This window comes from Budorcas taxicolor, chromosome 2 (assembly GCF_023091745.1).
Source record: "Budorcas taxicolor isolate Tak-1 chromosome 2, Takin1.1, whole genome shotgun sequence".
Classification (NCBI taxonomy): Eukaryota; Metazoa; Chordata; class Mammalia; order Artiodactyla; family Bovidae; genus Budorcas; species Budorcas taxicolor.
Genome location: NC_068911.1, coordinates 6,893,326 through 6,918,250, shown reverse-complemented (window position 1 = coordinate 6,918,250; position 24,925 = coordinate 6,893,326). Strand labels below are relative to the sequence as shown.

The following is a 24,925-nucleotide window of genomic DNA, read 5'->3' as shown; positions in this document are numbered from 1 at the left end:
AGCACCCTGTCTCATGCATCAAACCTGGACTGGCGATCTGTTTCACATATGATAATATACATGTTTCAATGCTGTTCTTTCAAATCATCCCACCCTCGCCTTCTCCCAGAGTCCAAAAGACTGTTCTTTACATCTGTGTCTCTTTTGCTGTCTCGCATATAGGGTCATTGTTACCATCTTTCTAAATTCCATATATATGCGTTAATATACTATATTGGTGTTTTTCTTTCTGACTAAAAATATGGAACACTTCACGAATTTGCGTTTCATCCTTGTGCAGGGGCCATAGCTAATCTTCTCTGTATTGCCCCAATTTTAGTATATGTGCTGCCAAAGCGAGCATTCCATGTGTATCTTTTTATTTACTACGTGTGTGTGCTAAGTTGCTTCAGTCGTGTCCAACTCTTTGCGACCCCATGGACTGTAGCCCATCAGGCTCCTCTGCCCATGGGATTCTCAAGGCAAGAATACTGGAGTGGGTTGCCATGCCCTTCTCCAGGGAAATCTTCCTGACTCAGGGATTGAACCTGTCTCTGCTGTAGCTCCTGCACTGCAGGCAGAGGCTTTACCTCTGAGCCACCGGGGAAGCCTTTACTTATTTACTACAATGGAGTGCAAACTGCATTGGAAGCAGGTATTAAAAATAAAAGGATTGAGAATTTATTGGCAGTCCACTAGTTAGGACTCAGCACTTTCACTGTCAGGGCCTGGGCTCAATCCTTGGTCAGGGAACTAGAATCCTGCAGGCTGTGTGGCCTGGCAGAGAGAATAGTACCAAGACATAGGAAGATCAAACACTCTCAGCGCTGCTGTCTTCAAGGGAAACTGTGATTCGCTCACTCTTTCTGACATGACTCCTCTTCTCTCTGGCGCTCCAGGCCTAGCGCAGCCGGTACACGCCTGCTTCCCCGCGGCAGCCCTGCGCTGAGCCGCAGCCTGGCCCCTGGGGGCGGAGGCCTTCCTCCGCTGAAGTCTTGAACCCCCTCAAAGTCATCTAAGAGAGCTGGGGTCAACTACTCCCAGGCTCCTCTTAATGTTGATATTTTGACCTCGTCTAATGAATCATGAATGTTCTTCTTGGCATCTAAAATGGTGAGCATTTCCAGAGGGTTTTCAATTGGCTGCCCAGATACATCAGAGGAATCACTACCTCTGGCAGCTATAGCCTTACAAAGCATATTTCTTAAATAATAAGACTTTATTACTGTATGTAAAATAGATAGGGACTCTTTGGTGGCTCAGAGGTAAAGAATCCACCTGTCAATACAAAAGACTCAGATTCGATCCCTGGGTTTGGGAGATCCCCTGGAGAAGGAAATGGCAACCCACTCCAGTATTCTTCATGGGGAAATCCCATGGGCAGAGGAGCCTGGCGGGCTATAGTCCCTGGGGTTGCAAAGTGTCAGACATGACTTAGCAACTAAACAACAACATAAAATAGATCATCAACAAGGCCCTACTGTGTAGCGCAGGGAGCTGTACTGAGTATTGTGTGATAATATGTAATGGGGAATCCCATGGGCAGAGGAGCCTGGCGGGCTGCAGTCCATGGGGCCGCAAAGAGCTGAACATGACTGAGTGCACACACACACACACAAGGGAAAAGAATCCGAAAAAGATTCTTTGTGCATATATGTTCTATATCTATCTATATAAATCACCGTGCTGTCCGCTGGAGCTAACACAACATTGTAAACAGACTCTGCTTCAGTGAAATTAAAAAATAAATAAATAAATAAGGGAAAAAAATAAGACTTGAAAATCAAAATGGCTCCTTGATTAATCTGCTGCAAAGTGGATATTGTGTTGACAGGCATGAAAACATTAACCTTTTTAAAAAAATTAATTTATTCATTTATTTTCAGCCACACCCTATGGCGTGTGGCCATACGCCAAACAGGGATCCAACCCATGCCCCCTGCATTGAAAGGGGAGTCTTAACCACTGGACCACCAGGGAAGTTCCCCCCCGCCCCCGAAAAAATTAATCTTGTTATCCTTCTCCATCAGAGTTCTTATATTTTGAAAACAGTCTTCTTTTTTTTCCTGAGCACTAGTTCTCAACAGTGGGCTTAAATATTCAGTAAACCATGTTGTAAACAGATGTGCTATCATGCAGCCTTTGTGGTTCCGTTTATAGAGCACAAGCAGAGTAGATTTAGTCTAATTCTTAAGGGCTCTAGGATTTTTGGAATGGTAAATGAACACTGGCTTCAACTTAAAGTCTCCAGATGCTTTAGGCCCTGATAAGAGAGTTAGCCTGTCCTTTGAAACTTTGAAGCCAGGCACTGACGTCTCTCTAGCTAGAAAGTCCTAGATGGCAATTTCTTCCAATAGAAGGCTGTTTATTCTGCATTGAAAATCTATTTCGTGTAACCATCCTCATTCATTATCTCAGCTAGATCTTCTGGATAACTTGCTGCAGCTTCTACATCAGCACTTGCTGCTTCACCTTGCACATTAACCTCGTTAACCAAACTCTGCTAGCTTCAAATTTTTCTTTGGCAGTTTCCTCACCTCTCTCAGCCTTCACAGAGTTGAAGAGAATTGAGTCTTGCTGGAAACAGTGTCAGACTTTATTTTTGGGGGGCTCCAAAATCACTGCAGATGGTGACTGCAGCCATGAAATTAAAAGACACTTACTCCTTGGAAGAAAAGTTATGGCCAACCTAGATAGCATGTTGAAAAGCAGAGACATTACTTTGCCAACAAAGGTCCATCTAGTCAAAGCTATGGTTTTTCCAGTGGTCATGTATGGATGTGAGAGTTGGACTGTGAAGAAGGCTGAGCGCTAAAGAATTGATGCTTTTGAACTGTGGTGTTGGAGAAGACTCTTGAGGGTCCCTTGGACTGCCAGGAGATCCAGCCAGTCCATTCTGAAGGAGATCAACCCTGGGATTTCTTTGGAAGGAATGATGCTAAAGCTGAAGCTCCACTACTTTGGCCACCTCATGCGAAGAGTTGACTCATTGGAGAAGACTCTGATGGTGGGAGGGATTGGGGGCAGGAGGAGAAGGGGACGACAGAGGATGAGATGGCTGGATGGCATCACTGACTCGATGGACATGAGTCTGAGTGAACTCTGAGAGTTGGTGATGGACAGGGAGGCCTGGCGTGCTGCGATTCATGGGGTCGCAAAGAGTCGGACACGACTGAGCGACTGAATGAAATGAAATGAGTCTTGCTCTGGGGCTTCCCTGGTGTCTCAGATGGTAAAGAATTTGCCTGCCAGTCCGGGAGACCTGGGTTTGATCCCTGGGTCAGGAAGGCCCCCTGCAGAAGGGAATGGCAACCACTCCACTATTCTTGCCTGGAAAATTCCATGGACAGAAGAGCCTGGTGGGCTACAGTGCATGGGGTCACCTGAATTAAGCTCTGGGTTAAAGGAATGTTGTGGCTGGTTTGACCTTCTATGCAGATCATAAATTTTTCTCCGTATCAGGAATAAGGTTGTTTTGCTTTCTTATCATTTGTGTGTTCACTGAACTAGCACTTTTAATTTCCTTCAAGAACTTTTCCTTTGCATTTACAACTTGGCTGTTTGATGCAAGAGACTTAGCTTTTAGTCTCTCTTGGCTTTCAGCATGCCTTCCTCATTAAGCTTAATCTTTTTTAGCTTTTGATTTAAAGTGAGAGACATGTGACTCTTTCTTTCACTTGAACACTGAGAGGCCATTGTAGGGTTATTAATTGGCCTAATTTCAGTATTGTTGTTTTAGGGACTAGAGGGGACCAAAAAGAGGAAGAAAGGTGGGGGAGTAGCCAGTTGATGGAGAAGTCAGAACACATAGATTTATTGCTTAAGTGTGTTGTCTTCTATGAGTGCAGTTTGTAGTGCCCTAAAACAATTACAATAGTAGCATCAAAGATCACTGATCATAGATCAATATAACAAATATAATAATAATAAACCTTAACATATTTTGAGAATTACTAAGCTGTGACATGGAGACTGGAGTGAGCAAATGCTGTTGAAAAAAAATGGTGCAGGCAGACTTGCTCAATGCAGGGTTACCACAGCTTTCAGCTTCTAAAAAGAAGTAGTATCTGTGCAGTAAAATGAGGTATGCCTGTATATACCTAAAATGATTGAAAACAGGTACTCAAATTGTTATTGTTGTTTAGTTGCTAAATCATGTCTGACTCTTTTGCGCCCCCGTGGACTGTATCTCTCGGTTCTGTTGCCCATGGGATTTCCCAGGCAAAAATGCTGGAGCGGGTTGCCATTTCCTTCTCCAGTGGATCTTCCGGACCCAGGGATCAAACCCATGTCTCCTGTATTGGCAGGTGGGTTCTTTACCACTGAGCTGCCAGGGAAGTCCACACTCAAATACTTTCACACAAGTGTTCATAGAAGCACTGTTCACAGTAGCCAAAAGGTGGGAACGACCCAAATGCCCATCAGGGGGTGAATGGATAAAGGAACTGTGGAACACACACACAATGGAATATTGTTCAGCCATAAAAAGGAGCGAAGTGCTGAAACACGCTGCAACAACGTAGAGGAATCTCAACCACATTGTGCTGAAGTAAAAGAATTCAGATACAGAAAGGTCCACGTTGTATGATTACATTTACATGAAATATATCAGAATAGATAAATCCTTATAAATCCATAGAGACAGAAAGTATGTTGGTAGTTGCCTGGATTTGAGGGAGAGGGGACTGAAGAGTGACTGTCTGTGAGGCTTTCTTTAGGGGAAATGAAAATGCTTTGGAACGAGCTGGACACTGCGAACGTGCTAAATGCCCTGAATTGCATGCTCTCTAATGACTGCTGCTGCTGAGTCGCTTCAGGCGTGTCCGACTCTGTGAGACCCCAGAGACAGCAGCCCACCAGGCTCCCCTGTCCCTGGGATTCTCCAGACAAGAACACTGGAGTGGGTTGCCATTTCCTTCTCCAATGCATGAAAGTGAGAAGTGAAAGTGAAGTCGCTCAGTCGTGTCCGACTCCTAGCGACCCCATGGACTGCAGCCCACCAGGCTCCTGCATCCAAGGGATTTGCCAGGCAAGAGTACTAGAGTGGGTTGCCATTGCCTTCTCCGTTATAATGATTCAGTTCAGTTCAGTTGAGTCGCTCAGTCGTGTCCGACTCTTTGCGACCCCATGAATCGCAGCACGCCAGGCCTCCCTGTCCATCACCATCTCCCGGAGTTCACTCAGACTCACGTCCATCGAGTCAGTGATGCCATCCAGCCATCTCATCCTGGTTCGTCCCCTTCTCCTCCTGCCCCCAATCTCTCCCAGCATCAGAGTCTTCTCCGATGAGTCAACTCTTCGCATGAGGTGGCCAAAGTAGTGGAGCTTCAGCTTTAGCATCATTCCTTCCAAAGAAATCCCAGGGTTGATCTTCAGAATGGACTGCTTGGATCTCCTTGCAGTCCAAGGGACCCTCAAGAGTCTTCTCCAACACCACAGTTCAAAAGCATCAATTCTTCAGCGCTCAGCTTTCTTCACAGTCCAACTCTCACATCCATACATGACCACTGGAAAAACCATAGCCTTGACTAGACGGACCTTAGTCGGCAAAGTAATGTCTCTGCTTTTGAATATACTATCTAGGTTGGTCATAACTTTTCTTCCAAGGAGGAAGCGTCTTTTAATTTCATGGCTAGTTATATGTTATTTGAATATCATCTTGATTTTATTTATTTAATTAATTTTATAATGCCAGGTCTCAGTTGTGGCATGTGGGAATCTAGTTCCCTGACCAGGGATTGAACCCAGGCCCCCTGTATTGGGAGCAGAGAGTCTTAGCCACTGGACCACCAGGGAAGTCTCTCACCTCAATTTTTAAAAAAGCTATTTGATCTAAATTCTCTAAATTCCCTAAATTCCTATTTAGGGCCCACAGGTGGATGACCGCCCCTTCTCCACTTGGAAAGGACATTGGAGGTTTATTCTTAGAAAACGTAAAACAGAAGTTTTCTGGACTATGGGATACAAGCCTAGTTGAGGATAAGGGTACCTTATTGAAAATACAGGGATTTAAAGAAAGTGAGATGAATTTGAGCCAACTCTAGGAGAGAGTGAAGGACAGGGGAGCCTGGCGTGCTGCAGTCCATGAGGTCGCAAAGATGCAGGCAGGACTTAGCGAATTTGCAACAAGAGCAACAAAGAAGCTGGTGTAAGGCGTTGAGACACCAAACCTCCCCCCACACCTAGCCTTCTAATACCTTAGAAGTGTTTTCTGAAATATGACTAGCCCCAGAGAACTGACTTAAAGACACTGACTTTGGAGTTCCTCCACGGAAATGGCTCTGCTCGATCACCCTACAGTGACCCTTACCGGCGTAAAGCTCCGCCCAGTCTCACAAGGCTGCCAGTCATCCTGCTAGCGACTACCAGTGTTTCCCAGGGGGATCTTTATGGGAAAGGCATAGATACAAAACCAAAAGCCGACGATGGAAAAACCAAACCAAAAACAGAAACAAGCAACTTGAAAGAAACTGATACAATGTAGAGAGAAGAAAATTTTACAAAAAAACCCACCATAATTAATATTCCTTGAGAAGGTACTACCCTGATCAAGCAAAAATAAGGTGCCTTTTAAAAAAAGTATAGTCAGAGAACAAGAAAGAGATATTAGAAAATTAAAATGTGAAAAAATATGAGAATAAAAAAAATGAGGGAAAAGTATAACTGAAAAATTTTAAGAAATTTCCCAGGATAGAAGGGCATGAATTTCTAGATATAAAGGGCCTATCAAGCATCCCAACACAATTGAGAAAAACCAAGAACCTCACCAAGGCACATCCTTGTAAAATTTAAAATACTGGAGATTAAACATATGTATTTAGTACATATATATTTCTAAGGATACAAGCAAATGGTCCAAATTAGAATTTATAATAACAACTCTGGAAGCTAGAAGGTGAAGGAGAAAAGCATTAAAAATTCTGCTGGAATATAATTTCCAACCTGCAATTCCATACACAGCTAACCTGCAATTATGAATTACTCTAGAATAAAGGCATATTCATTAATTCCAGGTTCAGATGCAAGTGACAGAAACCCAAAACAGTAGTTACAATTTTCTCTCTCACATAAAAATCCAGGTCACTCGAGTGGCTCTGTTCCACGAAACGCTCAGCATCTCAGGTTCATTCCAGTCCTCGCTCTGCTGTGGCCAGATGTGGGCTTCATCCTCATGGTTCAGGATGGTAGCATCTGAGTCCCAGCCACCTGACAGATGGGGGAAGGGATGATGAAGAAGGAGCAAAGGGCACTTGGCAGCTACATCTTTAGGAATTTCTCAGAAGCTGCCAAGTAACACTTTTGCTTACATCGCATCATCAGAATTTGTTCACCTGGAAAATGTAGAAATAAAGACTTGATTTTGGATGATCTTGTGCCCAGCTGAACACTTTCTTACTATGGAAAACCAGAAGACAGGTGTGTGGAATAAGTAGCAGTCCCTGTTACACAGTCTTGAACATTTTTTAAGCATTCTTTGCCTGAAGCTTCTGGCAGAGGGTACAGCTGTCCCTCAGTGTCTGCAGGGGATTCATTCCAGAACCCTTCCTACTAAAAATCAATGATGCTCAAGTTCCTTATATAAAATGGCACAATATAGTTGGCCATATGTATCCACGTGTTCTGTTGCAGGTCTGTACTACCTAAAGCGAAGGGATAAGGCAAGAAAGAGGAAGACTTGAGATCCGTGAGCAAGGATATCTGACACCGGGGACTCCCTGTGTTGCTTAAATGATGACAGCTGAGTTACAGGCCTAGATGGCAGCCAGCCCAGAGTAGAGAGGGTCAGAAGGTTCCAGGAGGGATTTCTTTAAGAATATGACACTGACAGAAGACTTCATAATTTACTTTCACCCGACAGGCACAGCAATATGCCTTTACTTCTATGACAGTCTACTCGATATGTTTGAATATAATGAGGAGACTTTTATATATCAGAGGTTCAGTTAGGAATAAATGCCTAGAGAACTAGGCAAATGAAAAGACAAAGGAATTATTAACTCAAAGGCAATTATTAACTCCAAGGAAAACATGTGGAAAAGTAATAATGTCTTAACATAGAGTTCAATCGTGAATAGCATTTACATAGTTATAAAATTGTAATCCTAGGCTTCCCTGGTGCCTCAGTGGTAATGAATCTGCCTGTCAATGCAGGAGACACAGGTTTGATCCCTAGTCTGGGAAGGTCCCACATGCTTCAGAGCAACTAAGCCTGTGTGCCACAAGTACTGAGCCAGTGCTCCAGAGCCCGGGAGCTGCAACGACTGAGCCACATGCTGCAGCTACTGAAGGCTGAGTGCCCTAGAGCTTGCGCTCCACAATAAGAGAAACAGGAGAAGCCACCGCAGTGAGAAGCCTCAGCTGGAGAGTAGCCCCCACCTGCCACAACTGAAGAAAGCCCTCGAAGCAATGAAGATCCAACACAGCCAGAGAGAGTAAAATTAAAAATAAATAAAACTATAATCTCAAATATCTTCCTGACTAAAATCACAAATGTATATTTGCAGGATGGTGACATAGTGTGTGTGTATGAGTGTGTGTGTGTGTGAGAGAGAGCCTGGATAATGGAATAGAGCTAGATCTCATTGTCCCTCAGTGGTAAGTCGACAAATAATGGTTAAAACTAGACAAATCAAGAATTTAAAATGTATCCACATTATTTGAAAATATGGAGATAAACATCAAATGCCAAAATAATCAGCTATAAGAACCGAAAAAGGTGCTTACTTCTGAAAGAGCTGGAGATGAAGAAGGGTTGAAACAGATCTTCCATTTTTTACTAACAAGCCTTTGGAAGTATCTAACTATTTACATGCCAAACTTCGTTAAACATTAAAACGTAAATTTTTTAAAGAATAGGTAATGAGATTCTCTTTCCTGGGCTCTTCAGGTGAGAAATGTGGCATCAGACAGTAGGAGACAAACACAGGAATGGTAGACAGTGGCTGAGCCACACTAAGAACCTGGGGTAGAAAATCCACAGATTCCTATTCCCAGAGTGCTCCTGGACTCCCGACTTCCTTAGGCTCCCGTATACATGAAGCCTGATCCCATTAGAGCCTCAGATCCAGGAAAGTTCGTCTCTCTCGTCAATCTGTTTCCCTTATTTGAGCTTTGTTGAGTGAACTTCTGTTTCTTGCAGTGGAAAAGTCCTGCTAAAATAAAGCTATGAGGGGTTTCCCTGGCAGTCCAGTGGTTAAGACTCAGTGCTTCCAGTGTGGGCTGCATGGGTTTGATCCCTGTTGGAGAAATGATCCCACATGCTGTGAGGCACGTGGAAACATTTTTAAAAAATATATAGAGATACGTGTTGCTTCTAAAACTCCTGCCCTGTCCCTCCACTTTATTTTGAAGGAGAGATTCCATTATACTTTATGACCTCCTAAGAACTTCACTGATGTGGCAAGTCCTTTTATTTCTGCAAAATTCCCCTCACACCCCATTACAGTCATGTCTCAGCAAGAGGATGAAGATACTTCCTATTTGGGAATTCCTTGGTGGTCCAGTGGTTAGGACTCTGCACTTTCACTGCATGAGAATGCAGGTTCAATCCCTGGTGAAGGAACTAAAATCCCTACAAGCTGTGAACCGCAGCCCCACTAAAAAAAAGAAGATACTTGCTACTTCCTAATGTCCAGTGCAAAGCAGGATGATACTGTATCATCAATGCAGCAGATTAAGGTGACATTCATGAAGGAATAAATTAGAGTAACCAAGCATCCCTGTTGGCCAGGGACCCAGGGGTTTCCTGGGATGCAGAACTTTCAGACAGTCCTGGACATATTTTGGTAAAGTGGATGAGGTGTCTGTGAAGATACTCTGCTGTACCTGCCACTAGAAGATAAATACCTTCTGCTGGTATGAATAAAGAGATAAAATATTTTAAAAATCATATACCAAGTACCTACATAATTAAGCTTGAGATAACCCTCCATTATTTTTCAAGTCCTGTCAACCTTTGGTACCAGCCAGCCTGGAGAATGGAATGATGCTTTCCTCCAAGGTTCCCAAGGAAGCAGCCTTCCTCCAAAGTTCCCAAGCTCTAGGTCAATAACTGACTCAGGGCTGGTTACTGCCAGAGGGCATGTGACTGTGTACTGTGCTGGCTTGACTTACGTCTTTGTTCATTAAACTAAGGATTTGTTTTGCTGTACAAATCAAGCAGAACCAGGACCTGCCCATCTGTCCTGTTTCTGCCAACGCCTCACGCAGAAGCCAAAACCTCAGCTCAGTGTCTTAGGCCATTTCTTGCACCAAAAGGACCACACCTACTTGGCTTTTGCTTTTTTGTGGCCACAGCTAGGGGTGATAAGCAAAATATTTAGCAGCTGGTTACCACATGGCCACCAGCCAATTAGAATAGACACTGACTGTAGCAAGGAGACAGATTCCAGGAGGCCAACAGCTGTGCTAGGGGTTAACCATTTAGTTGCGGGATCAGAAGGAGGTCCAGGGCCTGAAGACAGGTAAATGGGGTTGGGGCACTAGGGGGCTCGAGGCAGCAATTTACAAACTGATGGAAAACATTTCAGTCCTTCAATAACCAGTGTGGCCACAAGCACAAGGTCAGCCTGGCCTCAGCAAAGAAAAGACTGGACAGTCCATTCACTTTGCTTTTAATACCTGCCTCTCTTTGAGTCTGACCATCTAGGCTCCACCTTTCCCAGTGTTATTAGTGATTTCATTTTGGTTAACCACCCTCCTTCCATGTTCCTGGCCGGGACAGCTCTTCCGGTGCCCCGCCCTGCCCATCCCCCAGCACAGAGGCTGTACTAAGTAGTGTCTCATCCGTGGTGAATTTTTTTGATGATGAAGACGTCTTCTGATGAAGTGTGTGTGTTGGTGGGGCGGTGGACGTAGCCGTCAGCAGGTCGTTGGTGACATACTGGCATTCCTTCTCCTTCGGTCTTGGTATTTTTTCACCTAGGATGATGTGCCAAGAGTCCTCAGGCTCTTCAGTGTTAGCTCAACAAAGTATAATCAGCCAATCTGTGAGCAGGAAGAGAAAGAAAACGGGGGTAGGGGTGGGGAGGAGGGAACAGAGACGGAGACAGAGAGGGGAAAAGGGAGGCAGGAGGGAGGAGGGGAGTGAAGTCATAGTCTAGCCTTCTTTATTTGTTCCATCTTCCTTGATTGTGAACCCGTGGAATCCGAGTCCACATAGACACTCCTACAGCAACTCCCTAGAAAATATCTGCAATCCATTTTGCCTGTGATTCCTCTTTTTCTCTGCTTGGATTTTGCACACCATCCTTGGTTTCACAGTATTTCCGAACTCCTGTGACCAGATGTTCCTCGTTATGAGGTGACTCATCGCACTGGCTTGGCAATCGTGGTGAATGCAGCAGAAATTATTTGGAGGGGCCCAGGAGGCTGGAGAGTCCCATCCCTCAAGATATGGCTATTCCAGCCACCAGGATTTCAGCCTTTGAGAATCAAGACCTCAATTTTAACCATAGAAACCCAGCACAGTTGTGAACTTAGCAAACACTGTAATTTGGCAATTTACAGTGTCTTTTTTTCAATGTAAAATATTTCACAGGAAAATTTTGTTGATAACATATTTGAAAATATACAAAGAATACGTATTACACATATGCGTGATGAATAAAAATAAATGAACACTGGGAAGCCTGCTACTCAAGTGGAAAAATAAAATATGACCAATATTTGCTTTAGGGAGAATATGATAAAAAATTTACCAAAATTTACTTTTCAGTGGTTTCTAATCACTGGCTAGTAGTAAAATGGTTTCTTGTTAACAGGGCCACTGAGTAGCCTTGAGTATTGTTACAGGTTCTATCCAGGTACCCTGGGACTAAAATCTGTTCCTTTCTGATTCAAATCACCTAATGCTATGAAAAATGTCCCTACAGTCTTTGTACTCCTTATTCCCTGAGAATGTCTCTCAAGCAGTGGTTCTCAAACTTCAGTGTACTTTAGGATCAGCTGGGGAGATTTGAAAAAACCTGATGCCCTGGTCCTGCCCCCAGAACAATGAAATCAGAAAATCTATGGATGCAACCCAGGTATCCATGCTTTTTCTTTCTTAGTTTTTGGTCGCACTGGGTCTTTCTCTAGTTGTGTGGAGTGGGGATTACTCTTCTTGCAGTGTGGGGGCTTCTCATTGCTGCAGCCTCTCTTATTTTGGAGCACAGGTTCTAGGCACACCGGGTTCAGCAGTTGTGGCTCACGGGCCCTAGAACGTGGGCTTAGTACTTGTGGTGCATGGGCTCAGTTGCTCCGTGGCATTTGAAATCTCCCAAGACCAGGGATCAAATGCATGTCCCCAGCACTGGCAGGTGGATTCTTATCCATTGGACCACCAGGGATGTCCCATCCACAATTTTAAAATACTTTAGGTGATTTAAAGCGCTCTAAAGGTATGGCAATAAAGTCCACCAAAGCTTTACTATCTTTTAAAAAAATTTTTATTTGCACTGAGTCTTGGCAGCACTCAGGATCTTCAGTCTTTGCTGTGGCACGTAGAAGCTTTTGGTTGTGGGATGTGAGATCTAGTTCCCTGACCAGAAATGGAACCTGGGCCCCCTGCATTAGAAGCTCAGAGTCTTCACTACTGGACCACAAGAGAAGTCATCAACGCTTCCTTTACTTTTAATGGATAGAATATCAGAATACCAAGACTTCATGAACCGTTTTATTAATCCATGGACTTCAAACTTCCCAAATAAGGATGTAGAAATCATCTCCGTCTCTCTTTCCACTGTATTGCTACAGAAGAGCCCATACCTCTTCTGAGATTATGTTGCTTGCGACTCTACTCCTAGAAATAAACTTCTGTGTTTGTTAGGGTAGTTTGATATTTTGTTTGCAAGAAATAGGGCTAACTTTGAGATTTTTAGGGAAAAAAGAGTGTATGGGTATACTCTCGGGATATAGATGGCCTTGAACTGGAAGTCTACTCAGAATCTGAGATTGGACTGGGGACAGTTTACTGTCTTTTCTGTCATTCAGTAGACAAAGCAAACTACACAGAGAGGAAACCCAGGTCAGTATGTCCTCACTGGTGAATTCTACCAATACAGAAAAGAAGATCAATACCAGTTATTCACAAGCTCTTCAAAAAAATAGAATAGGAGGGATACTTTCATTCCATGAGACCAGTATTACCCTGATGCTAAAGCCAGCAAAGGGACTTCCCTGGTAGTCCAATGGTTAAGAATCCACCTTTCAATGCAGGGGACTTGGGTTCAATCCCTGGCTGGGGAACTAAGATCCCAAATGCCAGGAGGCAACTAAGCCTGCGTGCAACAACTACTGAGCTCGAACGCCACAGCTAGAACGCAGCCGATGTGCCACAACGAGCCTGTATGCCGCACTTGAGGCCTGGTGCAGTCGTCAGTACATAGATGTTTAAAATAAATAAGACCAGGCGAAGACATCAAAGAAAACTACAGACCAATGTGAACATGGACACAAAAATCGTCAACAAAATAGGAGCAAACTGAATCCAGAAACATATAAAAAGGATTATACAGCATGGCAAAGTGGGATTTATCTCTGGAATGCTGGATCAGTTTAACATCCAAAAACCGATTGGTATAATACACTGTATCAGTAGGATAAAACCCCCAAACCGTATGATCGTCTCAACAGATTAAGAGAAAGCATTTGATAAAATCCAACCCTCTTTCACGATAGAAACTCTAAACAAACTAGGAATGAAGGGACCTTCTCCAATCTGATAAAGGAAATCTGCCAAAACCTTACAGCTAGGATCATGCCTGATAGTAACAGACTGAATGCTTTCCCGTTAATGTTGGGAACAAGACAAAGATGGCCTGTTTTACCCCCTTTTGTTAAACATTATACTGGAGGTCTATCCAGAGCTATTGGGCAAGAAAGTGAAATAAAAGTCATCTAGATCAGAAAGAAAGAAGTAAAACTATCTCTCTGCACAGATGGCATGATCTTGTATATCAACCGTCCTTAAGAATCTGTTAAAAACCTATTAGAACTAATAAATGAGTTTGACAAGGTTACAAGACACAAGACCAATAAACAGAAATCAATTGTATTTCTATACATTAGCAATGAACAATCCGAAAGTGAAATTAAGAAAATAACTCAATTTGCGACAGCATCAAAAATAAAATATTTCAGGATAAGTTTTTAAAAAAGAAATGTAAAACATCTACTCTGAAACTTACAAAACATTGCTGAAAGAAATTTTTAAAAGAATGAACTAAGTAGAAAGCCATGGAAGACTTAATATTAGGATGGCGATACTACCCAAATTGATCTTCAGATTCAATGCAACCCCTATCAAAATTCCAGGTGACTTCCTTGCAGAATTTGACCATCTGATTCTAAAAATTCATATGGAGGGACTTTCCTGGTGGTCCAGTGATTAAGATTCCAAGCTTCCAGTGCAGGGGTTTCAAGTTCTATCCCTGGTCGGGAAACTAAGATCTTGAGTGCCATGTGACACGGGCATAAATAAATAAATAAGTAAAATAAAATTCGTATGGAAATTCAAGGAACTCAGAGACCCAAAACAATGCAATATAGTACTAACATAAGAATTAGACATATAGTTCAATGAAATAGAATCAAAAGTCCAGACACAAATGCTATATTTATGGTAAATTGGTTTTGACAAGAAAATCATACGGGGCCAAGAAAACTATATGGGGAAAGAATAGCCTTTTCAACAAACACTAATGGGACAACTGAATAACTACATGTAAAAGAATGAAGTTGGACTCCTAATTCATACCGAACACAAAAATTAATTTGAAATGATCCAAAGACCAAAACTTAAAAGCTAAAGCTATAAAACTCTTAGAAGAAAATATAGGCATAAATCTTTGTGACCTTGTATTTGGCAAAGGTTTCTTAGATAGGACACCACGAGCATAAATAACCAAAGAAAAAATAAACGAATTAGACTTCACCAAAATTAAAAACGTCTGTGTTTCAAAGGACATCATCAACAAGCAAAAAGACAACACACAGATTAGAAGGAGGGAACATTTTTACAAATCATGTATTTTACAAAGGATAAAAGAGTTGTATCTAGATCATATAAAGAACTATTACAATGCAATGTTAATAAGACAAATAACCTAATTAAAAATGGGTGAAGGGGAACTTCCCTGGTGGTCCGGTGGCTAAGACTCTGCAGTCCCAATGCAGAGGTTAAACCCCTGGTCAGGGAGCTAGATCCCACATTCCCCAGCTGAGAGTTTGCATTTCGAAACCAAAGATCCTGCATGCCAAAACAAAGATCGAAGATCCCATGTGCCACAGTCAAATAAGTAAATATTTTTTAAATGGGCAAAGGATCTGAAGATAGTTCTCCAGAGAAGATATAAAAATGGCCAATAAGCACATGAAAAGATGCTCAACATCATTAGTCATTAGGGAAATGCAATTTAAAACTGCAAATCAATGAGATACCATTTTATACCCAATAGGATGGCTACAGTAAAAAAAAAAAAAAAGAAGAAGAAGCAGTATTGGTGAGGAGGTAGAGAAACTGGAACTCTCGTGCACTGCTGATGGTAGTGTAAAATGCTTTGTGAAAGAGTCTGGAGGTTAGTCAAAGAGTTAGGACTCAACAATTCCACTTTTAGGTGTATGCGAGTGAGAATTGAAAACATATGTTCACACAAAAACTTGTACGTGAATGTTTGCAGCAGATTTATGCATTAACAATCAAAAAGTGGAAACAATCCAGATGTCCATTAACTGATGAATGGATGACAAAATGTGGGACAGCCATACAGTGAAATATTATTTGACAGTAAAAAGGAATGAAGTACTGATACATGGAAACCCTTGAAAACATAATTCTAAGTGAAAAAATCCAGACACAAAAAAGACTGATCTCATTTATACGATGTGTCAGAATAGACAAGTCAACAGAGAGAGAAAGTAAATTAGTGGCTATGCAGGACTGGGAGGGGATGAGAGCATTGAGGAATGACAGATAAAGGGTATGGGTCTCTTTGGGGGATTATAAAAATGTTATAAAACAGACCGTGGTGATGGTTCCTGAATACACTTGAATCCACTGAAATGTATACCTACAAAAATAAATAGAGCAAGGCTGCTTTCCTTTAGCAGTTGGTAACGATGTAACTGGAAGGCATCATGAAGATTTACAGCCTGCCCTAGACAAGAGGCTGAGATGGGGAAGGCTGAGCTCTTCGTTGTTCAGTTGCTAAGTTGTGTAAGACTCTTTGTGACCCCATGGACTGCAGCACGCTGGGCTCCTTTGTCCTTCACTATCTCAGAGTTTGCTCAAATTCATGTCAAATTGAGTCAGTGATGCTATCTAACCATCTCATCCTCTGCCGCTGCCTACTCCTTTGGCCTTCAATCTTTCCCAGCATCACAGTCTTTTCCAGTGAGTTGGGTCTTCACATCAGGTGGCCAAAGTACTGGAGCTTCAGCTTCAGCCTCAGTCCTGCCAGTGAATAGTCATGGTTGATTTCCTTTAGGGTTGACTGGTTTGATATTCTTGCAGTCCAAGGGACTCTCAAGAATCTTCTCCAACACCAGAATTTGAAAGCATCAGTTCTTTGGCACTCAGCCTTCTTTCTGATCCAGCTCTCACACATGTACATGACTACTGAAAAAAACCATAGCTTTCACTATACAGTTGAGGCAGTGGCAAGGGACATGCTACAGTCACGTGGTGATTTGATGAATTTGGAGACTAAGAAAAAGAAAAGGTCCAATATGAATCTCCTCACATTCCACATTCGATTAGTTACCATATCCTGTTGGCTCCTAACAGAGCTATCTCCCTGTTGCCTCTCTCTCCCCTGCAACAGACTGAATGTTGTGTCCCCACGATGTTCATACATTGAAATCCTAAACCCCAGTGTGATGGGACTTGGAGATGGGGCCTTTGGGAAGTGGGCCCTTTTGGCAGAGCCCTCATGAATGTGATAGTTTCCTTATAAGAGAGACCCCAGGGACTTCCCGGGGGTCCAGTGGCTAAGACTGCACTCCCAATGCAGGGGGCCCAAGTTTGATCCCTTGTCAGGGAGCTAAATCCCACATGCCACAACTAAGAGTTTGCATGCTGCAGTTAAGACCCAGTACGGCCAAATAAATAAATAAAAATATTCTTAAAAGGCACAACCTAGAAGTTGAGAATTATATATATATGTATATATATATACATAAGGAGAAGGCTTCCCTAGTGGTTCCGGGGTGAAGAATCCACCTTGCAACGCAACAGACACTGGCTCGATCCCTGGCCTAGGAAGATCCCATGTGCCTTGGTGCAACCAAGTCCATGCACCGTAACTACCAAGCCCATGTGCCTAGAGCCTGTGCTCTGCAACCAGTGAAGCCACCACAACGAGAAGCCTGCACACCACAAGGAGTAGCTCCCGCTTACAACTCGAGAAAGCCCAAGTGCAGCAACGAAGACCCCACCACAGCCAAAAAATGAGATAAATAAGTAAATCTTTTAAGAAAAGAGAGAGAGCGCACGCGCGACCCCGGAGAGCTCCCTGCCCTTTCGGTGAGGACTCAGTGAGAAGACAGCAGTCTGCGAGTTGGGAAGCAGACCCTCACCTGACGCTGAATCTGCCAGCCCTTGACCTTGGGTTCCCAGTCTCCTGAAGTGTGGCGGGTAAACGTCTGTAGTCTATAAGCTCCCCTCGTCTATGGGATTCTGTTAAAAGAGACAGACGAAGACATCCCCCCCCCCCCCCAGAACATCTTCTAAACCAGAGTTTCTTTCCTAAAAGTCAGCTCTAATTGTATCACTTTCTCAAAATATTTCAAGTAATCTGTACCCAGTTGATCTCACACAGCTCTCCCACAACCTCCCCTCCCCCACTGTGCACAAGTGCGCATGCACACACACACACATATACACACACATCTTTCATTAGAACCACAAGGAACCACGTGACTTCTCTGATGTTGCTCCACTTCCCTGCTTCGCTCACCCTGTTCCCTCAAGTAGGAATGTTCTTCTGCCTCCACATCTACAACAAGGGTTGAATTTTTTTCCCATTCCTCAAGGCCTGATTGTAATTCCACCACCTTCTTGTCACCTTTCTTTTAAAATTTTTTTCATTTTACTCCCCACTCTTGGAGCACACCATCTGGTAGAGGAGATAAATGAGACAATTGAGCTCTCTATTACCAGGCGGTAAGACTCTGGCTGTGTACACCGTGTCCTGGGAGGACAGGGAAGGAGGGCAGAAACTGTTCAGTTGGTTGAAAGACTGAAAATTCCACCCTCGAGTTGACTTCCCAGTCCAAGGACTGAGAACTCAGTGAGGAGGTGCTGATGTAATGCTAACGGATACCTTGTCACTGACTTGCTGTTTTCTTAAAGAGTAAGGGCTATGTTTTGTTCTATTGAAGAATAGTTGATTTACAGTGCTGTGCAGCAAAGTGACTCAGTTATACACCTATATGCATTCTTCCTTTATATATTCTTTTTTTTCCACGATGGTTTATCCCAAGAGATTGGGTATGGTTCCCTGTGCTATACGGTAGGACCTTGTTTATCCATTCTAAACGTAGTTGTTTGTATCTACCCCGTCCATCCCTCTCCCTCCCTCTTGACAGCCACAAGTCTGATCTCTGTGTGAGTCTGTTTCTGTTTTGTAGATAGGTTCATTGGTACCACATTTTAGATTCCACATGTAAGTGATATATCATATGATACTGGTCTTTCTCTTTCTGACTTACGTCACTTGGTAGGATAATCTCTGTAAGGGCTGTGTTTTTAACTTCTGCACTGACAGCATCTGGTAGGGGTCCTAGTTTACTGGTGACAGTAAGTCTTTACAGAAGGCTGAAAGAAGGAGAAGAGATGTCTAACTCACCTCAGAGAGGGGGCAGGAAGTACTTCCTAGGAGAGGTAACACATGAGTTGGACCCTGGAATGTGGGTGGAGATGAGCCACTGAGGTTAGGGGAGGAAGGGGGCTCCCCAGAAGCGTGACAATGGCTGGAGGTATGAGAAACCCATCCTGTCGGGGAGTTGGAAGGAGGCCAGCAGCCTTGAACCACAGGTAAACTGGCTTCAGATTTTCTGCAAGATTTTGAGAAAGAAAATGACACAATTAGATCTGAGTTTTGAGACGGAAACTATGGTGGCTGTTTAGAAGATGGATTGAATGGGAGGTGGCCTGGTCTGTTCAGGCTGTTATTAATACAACAGCCTATCTGGGGCTTGGGAGGCTTATGAACAACAGACATTTATTTCTCACAGTTCTAGACCGGAGATTTTGGGAGAGGAGTCAGAGAGAGAGCGCTGAGAGCTGTAAAGGGCCAGATCACAAGGGCTGTGAATGCCCTGTCTTGTTGATGAATTTGATGCAAAAAACAGTGAGGAGCCGCTCAAGAGTTTTATGAGAGAAGTTTGGATGCCTGTGACGTTAAGGAAATAGAATCTAAAATCATCGATGCCAACTATTTGGATGACTCTCCCTTCTTAAAATTTCAATTCAATTCGGTTTCGAAAAATAGGCAGTGCAATCACACCATTTAAAATACAAAAGGTGCTGAGGTTATATTGCAAAAAGCATCTCTTCCCAACCCTCATTTTCAGACTCTGGTCTCCAGCTTGGTTCCAGCTTTCTTCTCTGGGGGAACCAAGTGCTCCAGTGTTCCCAGGGCCGTTGCAGGCCTAGGTCTGACTTGTGGCCCACTGCTTTCGCAACTTGCCTTTTGCAGTTAACAGTATATCTCGGAAATCATTCCATATCAGTTCTTAAGGTACCTCTTAATTGCTATTCATGGCTATCTAGTATTCCATTGCATGACTATTTCATAATTTGTTTACATTTTTCACAGGTGCAAATGTGTTGAGGGAGCTGATTTTAGGGATCTCTCCTTAACACCAAAAGTTTTCACAGGTCCCCATGAAGAAGACTGTTGATATTACCAAAAATGTCCTGAATTCAGGAATACTTTAAGGTGAATTTGTACTTTAGCATGTTATTAGCATGTTATTGAAACTGTGTAAATGAGACATATCATTTATCCAGTCCATAGACAGTACTCAGTGTTCATATGGATCCAAATACCCACCCTATACTAATTGGGTGTTTCCCCGTGGGTCCCTGCCCCTCATTATAAGACTTAGTGTCTGAATGGTCTGAGGAGGGCGGGAAGCAGAGGTGGGAATGCGGGATGGTGCCTGGGTTTCTGATGTCCTTTACTGGAATGATGATACCAGGGGAGCTGCAGGTTTAGGAAAGAGACAGGCATATGGTTTGGGCGTGTTGAGTTTACTGTGTCTCTGGAACATGTGTGCTGTATTTTAAGCTCTATAGCATTGTACTGGTGTGCGTGTGGAGAAGGCAATGGCACCCCACTCCAGTACTCTTGCATAGAAAATCCCATGGATGGAGGGGCCTGGTAGGCTGCAGTCCATGGGGTCGCTAAGAGTCTGATACGACTGAGCAACTTCACTTTCACTTTTCACTTTCATGCGTTGGAGAAGGAAATGGCAACCCACTCCAGTGTTCTTGCCTGGAGAATCCCAGGGACGGGGGAGCCTGGTGGGCTGCCGTCTCTGGGGTTGCACAGAGTGGGACACGACTGAAGCGACTTAGCAGCAGCAGCAGCTGTGTGTGTATGTGTGCACACACGCGTTCAGCTGCTCACTTGTGTTCAGCTCTTTGTGACCCCATGGACTATAGGGCGCCAGGCTTCTCTGTCCATGGAATTCTCCAGGCAGGAATACTGGGGTGGATAGCTATTCCCTTCTCCAGAAGATCTTCCAGACCAAGAGATTGGACCTGCGTCTCCTGTGTCTCCTGCATTGGTAAGTGGATTCTTTACCACTGCGCCAGCTGGGAAGCCCTATTGTAATACTATCCCACCCTAAACCTTGAAATGTCCTAACCAAGCCTGAGGGATTTGCTAGGAGAGTGTTGAGGGCCTTTGCAGGAGATCAGACAGCCTGGACCATTGCATCCAAGTTTGTTGAGCCCATTCTCAGAAGCCAGATAAGGTCCAACTGCTTCGTCGTCCGGGGGATTAAATTCTCTGATATCCAAGCAATTGCTAAATATCTTTTGAGTGCTCCGTTGGTGCCAGGCCCTGTGTCAGAGCCTGTTATGGGGGTGTCTACAGCAAAGCATGTAATTATTATGTAATGCACAGTGGTTGTGGTGGTCCTAAAATATGTCCACATATTCTATGATTCTCCTTCCTCCAAAAAACAAAATCTAATTCCCCTCGCCTTTAATGTTTGCTAGGCTTAAGGACTTACTTCTGACAAATAGAATGTGATGGAGCGCTAGTGTGTGACCTCTGAGGCTGGGTCATAAAGAACTCTCCGTTTCCACCTTGCTGTCTTTTGGATCGCCCATGCTGGGGGATGCCAGCTGCCCTATCCTGGGGCCACCCAAACAGCCTGCCAAGAGGCCCACACGGGGAGGATATGAGACCTCTGCCAAGAGCCAGCACCAACTCGTCTGCCATGGGCATGCTGCTGCTGCTGCTGCTAAGTCGCTTCAGTCGTGTCTGACTCTGTGCGACCCCATAGACGGCAGCCTACCAGGCTCCCCCATCCCTGGGATTCTCCAGCAAGAACACTGGAGTGGGTTGCCATTTCCTTCTTCAGTGCATGAAAGTGAAAAGTGAAAGTGAAGTAGCTCAGTAGTATCCGACTCTTAGCGACCCCATGGACTACAGCCTACCAGGCTCTTCCGTCCATGGGATTTTCCAGGCAAGAGCACTGGAGTGGGGTGCCATTGCCTTCTCCGGCCATGGGCATGACCCACCTGGAAAAGGAATCCTCCAGCCTCAGTCCAGCCAGCAAGTGGCTTCAGCCCTCCAAGCTTCCAGTCTTCCAGCTGAGGCCCCAAACATCGTGGAGCAGAGACAATTCATGTCCTCAGTTCCTGACCCACAGACCTGGGGGATAATAAGTTATCATTGTTGTTTCAAGCCACTATGTTTTGAGGTAATTTGTTAGAGCTTGTGCCGTGATGGCCGATGAACATAGAGCATTAAGAGAACACAGAGAATGGGGCATTAGCTCAGCGAGAGAGGTCAAAGAGGGTTTCTGAAGGAAAGGAAATTTACTGGGTCTTGGAGGTGCATAAGAATTGTCTAAGATGATTGGAAGAGTATTCCAGGCATGGGGGACAGGACAGGTAAAGGCCACTGAGGCTTTAAAGAACATGGAGTGTGGGAATGAGCTGCATATATAACTTACCCTTCCAAATAGGGTCCTAGACAGATGGACTTGATACCAGCTCTGCTCTAGAATAACTGTATTTGTTACATGTTTCTTATTGGCAAATATACTTAGCATTCAGTGGGGGGGGGGGGTCTGACTTTTTAATCCATTGACCTTCATAAAAAGAATTTCTGAAGTTCAAGAGTCTCAGAATACACACAGTTTGATATGAGTTTTTTATCTTCTTTTTTAAAATTTATTTTACTTTTTGGTTGCACCATGGGGAATATGGGATGTTAGTTCCCTGACTATGGGTTGAACCTGTGCCCCTGCGTTGGAAACTTGGAGTCTTAACCATTGAACTGCCAGGGAAGTTCTGACATAATTTTTTTTTTTAACCATTGGAATACTCCTTTTTCTCAAAAGTGGTTTCTGAACACAGATAGGCATCAGAAACATGTGGGAACTTAAAAAAAAAATCAGATTTCTGGGCCTCAACCCAGAACTGCTAAATCTTATCTGAGAAGGGTTCAGGATTTAATCCAAACTTCTCACTTTACAGATAAGAACAAAAGACACACGGGACAGAGTTGAGACTCGAATGCTGGTTGTGATTTAAAAAAATATATCTATTTATTTATGACCATACTGGGTCTTTGTTGCAGTGTGGGCTTTTCTCTAGTTGTGGCGAGTTGGGGCTGCTCTTCTGGTTGCGGTGTGCCGGCTTCTCGTTGCAGTGGCTCCACTTGTTGCAGGGCACAGGCCCTAGGGCGTGTGGTCTGCAATAGTTGGGGAACGCAGGCTCAGCAGTTCTGGCTCCCGGGCTCTGGAGCACTGGCTCAGTAGTTGTTGCGCACGGGCTCACTTGCTCCACAGCATGTGGGATCTTCCCGGGGACTTTTTTCAGACAAGATCACTGGAGCAGGTTTCCATTTCCTCCTCCAGGAGATATTCCTGACCCAGGGATCGGACCTGTATCTCCTGCGTTGGCCGGCAGCTCCTTTACTGCTGAGCCAGCGGAGAAGCCTGGCTGTGACCTTGCTGCTGTGGTCCTCTGCTGCCACCAGAGTTTTTTTCTTTCTCAGCATCATGGCCAATCCCAGCTGTTTGATGGTTAAATATTATGTGAGCGTCAGAGGTTTAGCCCATGAGGTAGATCTTGATCTTCACATTCCACCTCTCCATGGTCCATGACAAAAAAAAAAGAAATTAATATACTATCGCATTTTTATGTCTCTTACGTTAAAATTGTTTTTTCCCTGGTAAGCGGTTAGGACTCTGTGCTTCCACCCCATGGGTTTGACCACTGGCAGGGGGACCAAGATCCCACATGCTGTGTGGCACAGGCAAAAAAAAAGATTTTTTTTTGCCCTAGTTTTTGCTCTTCCTCTCACCCACATACATTTTTAAAAATGAGGGAGTTTGCTGGTGGTCCAGTGGTTAAGACTCTGAGCTCTCACTGTGGCGGAGCCAGGTTCAATCCCTGATCTGGGCACTAAGATCCCACCAGCCTTGCATCATGGCCAAAAAAGAACTTGAGGTGTAATTCCTATACCACAAAACTCACCATCTTGAAGTGTACAGTTTGGTGGTTCCTAGCATAATCACATAAATGGATTCATACAACATGTAACCTTTTGGTGTCTGGTTTCTTTCACTTGGCACCATGCTTTCAAGGTTCATCCTTGTCGTAAGTGTCAGTAGTTCATTTTTATGGCTAAATACCATTTCACAAAATCACATTTTGTATATCCACTCGTCTGCTAATGAACATCTGAATAGTTGATACTTTTTAGCTATTATGAATAATGCTGCAATGAACATTCATATTATATTTGTTTTGGTGTGGACATATGTTTATTTATTTTTATTTTTTATTGGATTGTGGGAACCTTGTTCCCCAACCAGGGATCGAACCCTGGCCCTCCGAAGTGAAAGCACAGAGTCTTAACCACTGAACCACCAGGGGATTCCCTGGACATATATCTAGAATTCTCTTCAGTATATGCCTGGGAATGGAATTGCTAGTTCATTTGGTAACTTAGTTGAACTTTTTGAGGAACTGTTACTGTTTTTCATAATCAGGTATATTTTTACACTGAGGAAATAACACTTCTTTTTTAAAAAATTGAAAGTCACTTACCCACAAGGGGGAAAATAATCAGAAATAATATCAGTCAGAAGGACCACAATTTAGAGACTAAGTATGAAGGTACATTGACATTTACCTCTTCTCCTTCCTGAAACACCACTGAAATGATAGTTTAAGTTTTTCTTTTAAGATATAAACCCTCGTGGATAAAGAGGAGGAAAAGGAGAAAAACGATAACAAAATGTTTTGAAGTTGTAAAGCCGATGGACCATGGCAAGTGCCTCATAGCAGACCAAAGACAGCTAAGACCTAAGCTAGCAGTGGGGGATCTCAGTAGAAAGCTGGCTGGTGCCACAGATCCCAGAAAGGCTCAGATGTTAGAGAGACCAGGTATCCCTGAAAATGGTAGGCCGTGAAATGGGGTTGAACAAAGAGATCAGGCAACAGTTTATGAACAATTTGGTACACCCGTGTTCATAGCAGTGTTATTCACAAGTATTAGCAGTATTATTCCACCAAAAGGTGGGAGCAACCCAAATATCCATTGGCAGATAATCCATAAACAAAATGTGGTACTTACATGCAATGGAATATTTTCAGCCTAAAAAAGGAAGGGAATTATGACACCTGCTACAACATGGACATCTCTTGAGGGCATTATGTTAAGGGAAATATACCAGCCACAAAAGGGCAGATACTGTGTGATTCCACTTC

At 43.6% G+C, this 24,925-nt stretch overlaps 1 non-coding gene across 1 annotated transcript; it reads right to left on the bottom strand.

Annotated features, from left to right (window-relative positions):
* Window positions 1–235: 235 nt before the first annotated feature.
* Window positions 236–343, bottom strand: LOC128043986 (U6 spliceosomal RNA). Its single transcript, XR_008198983.1, has one exon. It is a non-coding gene; the product is annotated as a U6 spliceosomal RNA (small nuclear RNA).
* Between the last annotated feature and the right edge of the window lie 24,582 nt (window positions 344–24,925).